We start from the raw sequence: 8724 nt of genomic DNA on the forward strand, positions 1-8724 counted from the left end.
TCCTCTAACTCTCCCTAGGACTCCAGACTCTCAGCTCCAGCTCCGCCCTTGACAGCTGCTTGGGCACCTGATAGCATCTCCAGCCCAACTTGTCCGACACTCAGCTCGGGCGTTTCCCTCCTCCAGTGCCCGCCCCCCCTCGTCCTCTTCAGCAAAAGTAAGTTCTGTTCACCCAGTTCCTTGGGCCACATCGTCATGTAGGACCCATTTCACACCCACGTCACACTCACCAGTGATTTCTATCAGCTTCAAATACTTACCAGGCACCACTGCCTCTGTCGCCACTGCCCCAAATCAGGGCACCATCAGCTCAGCCCTAGACGACTGTCACACCTCCAGTTTGGATTCCTTTCTTCAACACAGTAGCCAAGACGATCCTCTTAAGAGTAGTACCTCCCACTCCACTTACCCTGCTGTGTGTTCTTCATGACTTTCATTACATACACACATGGTAACTCTATAATGCAATTCTTAGGACAAGGAAAAGGGAGAAGACCCACATTTTCATCCCAGCAAACAAAGAGACACTAGTGTGTCCACCTTTTCAAGCGCTCCTCAATTTTTCTCTCCTTTTAACCCAAAGGTAATATCATCCTGAATTTGCTATTTATTAGTTCTATCTAATTCTATATGTTTTTAGTGTATATTTGTATATTTTTTGAAGCAGTATGTATTACTGTTTTTCATGCTTATAAAGCTTACAAGATTTAAACTTTTAAATTTTAAAAAAATGATAGTGAATTAATTCATTCACAATAGAATTATCATAAACTATATGATGTATACATTCAAGAAATTAAAAGATGAGGTAGAGAATTTCAGCAGAAAGTTGACACTATAGGAGAGCACAAAATGGAAAATTTGGAATTGAAAAATAAAATAAACCGAGAAAACAATACACAAACCTAACAGTAACTTAAACAAAAAGAGAGCCATTGGATTGAAGGTGGGTCAGAACATATATCCAGTCAGACGCAAGAGAGTTGAAAGTATTGGAGACGCAGGAAAGACTGTCCGTCTGCTCCTTTTCCTGCCACGCTGAGGGGGTTACAGGATGTGACGGTGTTTTCCATGAGGCAGGCCTAACTCCCTCTAGCTCCTTTCCCTGCAGGCTTCCCTGACTGCTCCCTGCTTACTTGACATGTGAACTTTAGCTTCAGCCTGACTATCACCAAGGGGCTGGTGGGGAGACTATTTTTAGTGAGATCGTGTTAAATCCATATATTAACAAAAGACAATGTGCATCCTCATGTTGCTCAGGTGTCCGAAGCAAAGCTAAGGTATGTCTTCTGTTTGCTCAAGTCTGACTTTTCATCTCGCCCGTCTGTCCGGTTCTCCTTGCTCTGAGAAGGTCTGCACTGGAGTGCATTGACCATCAGCACTTCCTCCTCCCGACTGGACCAGCAAATGTCCGCAGGAACTGAAACCCTTAATCATGTCTACGACTTCTGGAGGCAACCCTTCCTTCGGCCCCAGAAGCTTCTCTCAGGGCTTCTCCCTCCACCCGAAGCTCAGGGCCCAGAGGTGAAGACCAGCCCCTCAGAATCACAGTCCCTGAGACATCAGTCCCTTCAGAAAACTCTGCCTCCTTAGGATTCTGGCTTCGGGGAAGCAAGAAAGAGTCACTTTAGAATTGTTTAACCTTCTAGTTTTACATTATCTGGTCCTTCAGTGGCCTACGCAGGTGTTTCCCACAACCAGTAACACCATGAGCCTCTAGAACAGCGGTTCTCAACCTGTGGGTCGCGACCCCTTTTGGGGGTCGAACGACCCTTTCACAGGGGTTGCCTAAGACCATTGGAAAACACATACATAATTACATATTGTTTTTGTGATGAATCACTATGCTTTAATTCTGTTCAATTTGTAACAATGAAAATACATCCTGCATATCAGATATTTACATTACGATTCATAACAGTAGCAAAATTACAGTTATGAAGTAGCAACAAAAATAATTTTATGGTTGGGGGTCACCACCACATGAGGAACTGTATTCAAGGGTCGCGGCCTTAGGAAGGTTGAGAACCACTGCTCTGGGTGGTTGATTAAAAGAATTACCGAGCCTTAAAATACATCTTTTCTTTCTAGCTCACAACCTGTGTTTAATGCATAACAAAATAAATAGAAGTTAATTCTTAACTGGGGCTCTGTGGGTGTTTTGATTGGCTCGGGGAGGCAGGAGACCGGAGGACAGAGCCAACTCTTGCTGTCGGTTTCAGAGGCTGGAGAACTGGGCCAAGCAGGTCATCATCTCTGACAAGGGCTGAGCAGAGCCTCCTAAGAGCCCGGACTGCCTCTCGTCACCTGCACAGAGGCCTTGCAGCTCCCAGTTTGCAGAAGGAAGACGCCTGTGAGGTGTAGACAGGCACATGCAGGTCCATAAATATTCCCACAGCCGGTCTCACCGCCCCTCGCCACTGCGCTGCCCCTCCGCTGTGCTGCCCCTCCGCGCACCTTTATGGACCAGAGCATACACATGCGTGGAGCTTCGACCACCACCTCACATCTGACCACGCACAAAAGCCAGCCAGGTATTCCCTCAGCAACAACTGCAGTGGGTCAGGTATCAGGTCAGGTTTGGGACCATGGAGTTCACTCTCCACGTCTCCCCCAGAAGGAAGAGGCAATCTGCATGATAAGACCCCTGCCCCATCTCTTCCCCCAAAGAAAACAGGTACCTGCCCCAAATGGTCCTTTTTTCTTTCACTAAAACCCCTTGCCCACTGACTTCCCATGAGTCCCTCCCATTTGTGCAGCCCCTCCAGGGCCCTTCCAGCTGCTGGACGGGATGAAGCCAACGAGATGTTCACGCGTCCTCGTTACGTTTTGTTTGGAGGGCCACCAAGGACTAACATTCTCCGTGCCTGTTCCTGCAGATTAGACTCCCAGGGCTCACCTGTACGTTTTAAAATGCTTTCTTGGCTTTCATTTTCCTGCTTCCTTGTGTATTCTGCAGAGGGTCCCCGGTGCACTGGTTGGCATATTGCAGAGAGAGCCTGCCTTATTGCTTGTTGTTTATTGTATTTAAGGCTTTAGTGTAATTTTCCACCATGTGGTGTCCAACACCACACCAGGGCTGAGGCTGAGGAGGTCACCTCAAGAAGAAGAGGGACTGGTGGCAATAGGGCCCCCCTGACCCTGAGCCCGAGTGCCTCCAGCTCGGCAGGGCAGGCTCTCCTTCTCAGGAGGAGTCAGAAGGTTGGAAAGAACCTGTGGGCATTGGAGGAGCCCAGACGCAGGGTCAAGGTCAGCCTTCGGTGGAGAAGCGGGGGGGGGGGGGGGGGGGGCGGGGGGGGGCGGGAGTTGTTCCTCATCCTAACCCAGTGGTGGCGAGTCTTTTGAGCTCGGCGTGTCAGCGTTTTGAAAAACCCTAACTTAACTCTGGTGCCGTGTCACATACAGAAATTTTTTGATCTTTGCCACCATAGTAAAACAAAGACTTATATTTTTGATATTTATTTTATATATTTAAATGCCATTTAACGAAGAAATATCAACCAAAAAAATGAGTTCGCGTGTCACCTCTGACACGTGTCATAGGTTCGCCATCACGGTCCTAATGCTTAAGTGAGTGAAGGCCAAGGTTCAGGGGGCTGGGGAGGAGGGAACCTTAGCCAGACTGGCTAATGAGCAGTTCCTTCCTTAGATCAGTGGAAACAAAGGAGTCCAGCTAATCATTGATGGGACAAAGAGTGGGCGTTTGGAGGGTCCGCAGCTGGCCTTGCAGCGGGTAGACGGGCAGGTAGACAGCATCCAGGAATCTTCCCTGAGGGAGTCAGGAAGGTGGTCTCTGCAGGCTGCTCTTTATTGAACCACAGAGGGGAAATGTGCACCGTTCGCTGTTCTCTGGGACCCTGGGGTTGGGACAAAGGTCAGCAGTCCCAGAAGAAAGAATTTCTGTCCAGGATGGATTTCCTCCTGTGTCCAGATGTAATTTTTATGGCGTTCTCTCTGCTGCCGTTTTGTTGAATTCTTATTTCAGACCCTTACCAACCACAGCAGGATTGAGCCCATAATGAGTCTAACCGGCTGCTGGGTGCTCAGTCTCCACAGGGCCAGGCACTGCTCACTGTAGAGGGGAAGGGCCTTGCCTGGCCAGTGTGACTCAGTGGTTGAGCGTCCACCTATGAACCAGGAGGTCACGGTTCGATTCCCGGTCAGGGCACATGCCCGTGTTGCGGGCTCCATCCCCAATGTGGGGTGTGCAGGAGGCAGCCCATCAATGACTTTCTCTCTCCCTCTCCCTTCCTCTCTGAAGTCAATAAAAATGTTTTAAAAATAATTTTAAATAGAGGGGAAGAGTGTCTGTCTTTGTGGGAAAACACTCTTCCTCGGGTCTAACCTGAGAACACCACTCTGTTCTGTAGAACCCAGGACCCTCAGCAAATCCCCTGTATTCTCCTGGGACACAAAGGCTTAAGGTCTTTAATCACCTCATTTCTGGAATTACGTGATTGTGCCTGTGTATTGAAGTCAATCTTTTAAAACTAAATGTTTTATAGCATTTTAAAAGTCTTATAGTTAATAAACCCTTCAAATATCACTGAAAATCAAAAACCTGGGCCTCTCAGGCCTCGCCTAATTCCTGCAGCCCTTGGGAACAGCCCGGGCAGAGGCCGGGCAGGATTCAGGACGAGGAGGACATAACTCCTCCAGTCTTCACACAACCTGGGGAATATGTTACTTCTACTGAGCAAATGACAGTTCACTTTAATGATTTAAAAGAAGAGCTGTCTGTGGACGTGTGCTTCAGCAACGTTATTCTCCAGGTGTGGGCTGATGTGAATGGCTTCCCAGGTAGCTTCCCAGTACCTAAGTGATGTATTAACCCGTCCACATTGCAATGACCTGACCTTGCAGCTGAGGAATCACCAGCGTTATCTCATGGGAAGGTCTCTTTTTCAGCATCTTTGTTATAATCTCCTAGGAGAATCTAGGAGAGAAGTTCCCACTAGTTTGGCAAAACCATGTGAGAATAAAGCAAGAGCAAACAGAGAGCTTTATTATGTTTATTTTTGACCTTTGGGGAAAATTAATTTCTACTTGAATTCTTTTTTAGCTGTTATTATTAATAAGACATAATATAAAATTTTGGACAAGAAAATCTCTCACTACACACTCTCAGCACCCTAACATGCAAAATATTTTCCATTCCAGTCTCCAAATGTATACAAATTTTAATCAGCTTTCGTGAAATGCCCCTACAATTGTGTATCCTGAATTTTCTCTGAACAATACATCATAAACACTTTTTGTGTCATTATTTAGTTGTCATCATAATTTTAATGGTTGAGTAGCATTTCAAAGTATATTGATACTGATAAATAAAATAATATTGTAACATTATGGAAAAAACACAACCCTACGATGTAGGCATTTTAAAAATTATATGTTGCTCTTGCTGATGTGGTTCAGTGTTTGAGCATCATCCCATGAACTAGGAGGTCACAGGTTCAATTCCTAGTCAGGGCACATGCTCAGGTTCTGGGTTTGATCCCTGGTAGGGGGCGTGCAGGAGGCAGCCGATCATTGATTCTCTCTCATCATTGATGTTTCTGTCTCTCCCTCTCCCTTCCTCTTTGAAATCAATAAAAACAAGTTTTTAAAAAAGTTATGTATTATTACTTGCCTGACCAAACCAATAGCCATTTTTCTCTTTGTGCTTTATATACTTTGAAACTCATTAAATACATTAGAATAAAATCAGTTTATCTCATCTTTGAATCCTTAATTTTTAGTCATTAGATATAAACTCTCCATTGCATGGATCATCTTGCTGGGCTTAGAATATTAAACAGATATTAAGCTCTCTCTCCCTGTTATTTTCTGTTCTCCAGCCGGGTCCCCTGCATTCCCACAGTTTAAAGTTTATTTCAAACTTTATTTTTATCATGTTCTTTGTTTCTTTTAGATAACATGCATGTAATTGTGAAAATAAATTCAGATGAAGGCTTCCTTTTGGAGAGATGGGTACATCACAGAATGACTTGGTCTGTGGAAGGAGGCATTCTTCCACAGTAAAATATTTGTGGGAATACAGTGATATGGTTATTTTAGAACTAGAGGACCGATGCACAAAAATTTGTGCACTCGGGGAGGTCCCTCAGCTCTGCAGTCTGGGACCCCTCGGAGGATGTCCACCTGCTGGCTTAGGCTCGCTCCCGGCCACGGCAGGCAGAAAGCTTGGCTTCCTCCATCACTGGGGCAACCAAGCCTCCTGCTTGCTCCAGCTCCATGGCTGCTCGCCACCATCTTGGTTGGGTTAATTTGCATATAGTCACTCTGATTGGCTGGTGGGCGTGGCTTAAGCCATAGAGAAGGCATGGTCAATTTGCATATTTGTCTTTTATTAGTGTAATTAGAGAAACAAAATCCCCCTCCCCCTCCTTCCCCTCCCCCTACTCTCCCCCTCCCCCTCACTTCCCCCTCGCCTCTCCCTCCCCTTCCCCTCCCTCTCCTCCCCATTCCCCTCCTGCCCCCTCCCCTCCATTCCTCCTGTTCAGCTTGAAGATGACAAGGATGAAGACCTGTACTATGATCCACTTCCATTTAGCAAATAGTAAATAACCACGGTGTCCCAGTTAATAAACTTACCTAGTGTGCGTGCGTGCACGAGTGCGTGCGTGCGAGAGAAAACCTACTAACTGTGCGGCAACGACTGGGTGAGACGTTTTGTGGCATCATCGTGGGCAGGACATGTGGGAAGGGGACGGCTGCCTCCGCGGGATGCAGGATGCGGTGCTGGTTTCCTCCAGGGGGGTTGGCGTGTGTGATGCCATCGCCACGCAGTGTGCCCTCCTCCCTCCTCACTCCGCTCCATCCTCGCTCTGTCCTCATGCCTTTGGGGCCCCACGTGCCTTGCTGTGCGGTGATTGCCACACCGGGAACCGGGAGCCGCCACCCTGCAGGCCTCTTGCAGGCCCAGGCCCGGCCACCGGGCCTCGTGTGGCTCCCCGAGGCTGACCGAGGCCATGGCCTCACTGCTGTTCCTCCTCAGTGACCATCACGCCCGTGACCACGTGGCTTCCTTCTCACATGCCTTTCGCTGCACTGTCCGGTTGCGGATACTGCGACCTGATGCAGGTGCAGACAGGACAGTCACCCATGAGCAGACGGTACACCTAGGGCGTCACCAGATGTGGGACACAACAGTCCACGTGCTTTCTCTTCCTTGTGGTTTTCTTAATTACACTTTTCCCAGTTCACCTTCTTATAAAAAGAATTGGAGGATTAAATGAGAAAATGGCTTTGAAAGTACCTGGTTAACCTGGGCCCTGAAACACATGTAATATTTTTATATGATTTCAATTAAAGTGCAAACATTTTACGTGTTAAAGAAAAAACATTAATTGCCATTTTAAAGTAAGATAATTATAGGAGATTTAAAACTTGTGTCTTGTTGTTTTAAACTGAATTCTTTCATCAGTTCCTTCTTTGTGTAACGTAAGTGACATCTGTCCATCTGGGACCCGTAGGAGTGTGGGAGGCATCTGATGGGATGAGCCCTCCAGCTCCTCACCTGCCCCCAGGCTGCGTCTGAAGGTCACCTGACCGTCACCACACAGGAGCGCCAGCTTTCACACGTGGAGCCAGGTGGGTCGGGGCATGGACCAGCTTGTCCAGATCAAGAAAAGGGAGAGAAAGCGCTCAAGACTGGTTTCTTTTTGTTTCAGATTTATGTCCAAGTCTGTCGCTTTCCCAGAAATACCATTTCTATGAGCCAACAGCCTACACACGGCTCTTCAGGTGACCCTAAGCCCAGCGAGGAGGCCCCCCAGCCTCCGGCAGTCTGCTTCCTCGGTTTCCCCTTCCACCTTCGCTGATGCAGTCCCACAGGAGCTTGGCCCAAAGACGGACAGCTTTGTTTTCTCTGCCATGATAATAAACACACAGTTATGAAATAACGTAAATGTGCATATAAAAACATCCAGGAAAGCCAACCACAACAGTGGCCCAGCCAAGCTCAGCAGATCAGCCACGACCCTGAGAATCCAAGTGTAGAACTCGGTCCCCAGAGGCGGGTTCAAGCAATGCTTAAACAAACACGCAAACCTTAAAAAAAACTTTATGCACAAAATTCAATTGCAATTTTGTGTTTTTTCTTTTGAAATAATTTTAGACTTACAGATAATTTGCAAAAATAATACATAGATTTCCCACACACCTTTCACCCTTGCTCTAATGTTACTCTTATGTAATCATACTATAATTTTCAAAACTGCTCATTAAACCGCAACTTTATTTGGATTTCATGTCTCTCCATCAATGTCCTCAATATGCGTTCTGATGCCACAATTAAATCCCAGGCCCAGGATCTAGGAGAAGGTCCCTGTGTGCTCAGCTGTGTCCTCTTGGTCTTGCCCGCAGCTGACGGTCCTCAGTCTAGTGCATGTCATGTGAGACCCCCCTGGATGGTGCTGGCAGGTACTTTGCAGGCTGCCCCTCAATATCTCATAGGGATGACATCACACTAGCCATTTGACTAAAGTGCCATCTACTGAGTTCTCCATCCTCAGGTCACTACTTTTTCCTGTGTAATCAATAATCGTCTTGCAGAGATACTCTGATGCTACATATAATCCTTTGACCATGAATTTTGCATCCACAGTGGATCTTGCCACCAAGAACTATTACTGTAGGGTTCGAATAAAAGTTTAATATTTTCCTGATTCTTTTTACATTTACTCTCTGTACTTCTGTGAGGAAGAGCTGCTTTCTCCC

Source organism: Myotis myotis, unplaced genomic scaffold, assembly GCF_014108235.1.
Source record: "Myotis myotis isolate mMyoMyo1 unplaced genomic scaffold, mMyoMyo1.p scaffold_m19_p_14, whole genome shotgun sequence".
NCBI classification, from domain to species: domain Eukaryota; kingdom Metazoa; phylum Chordata; class Mammalia; order Chiroptera; family Vespertilionidae; genus Myotis; species Myotis myotis.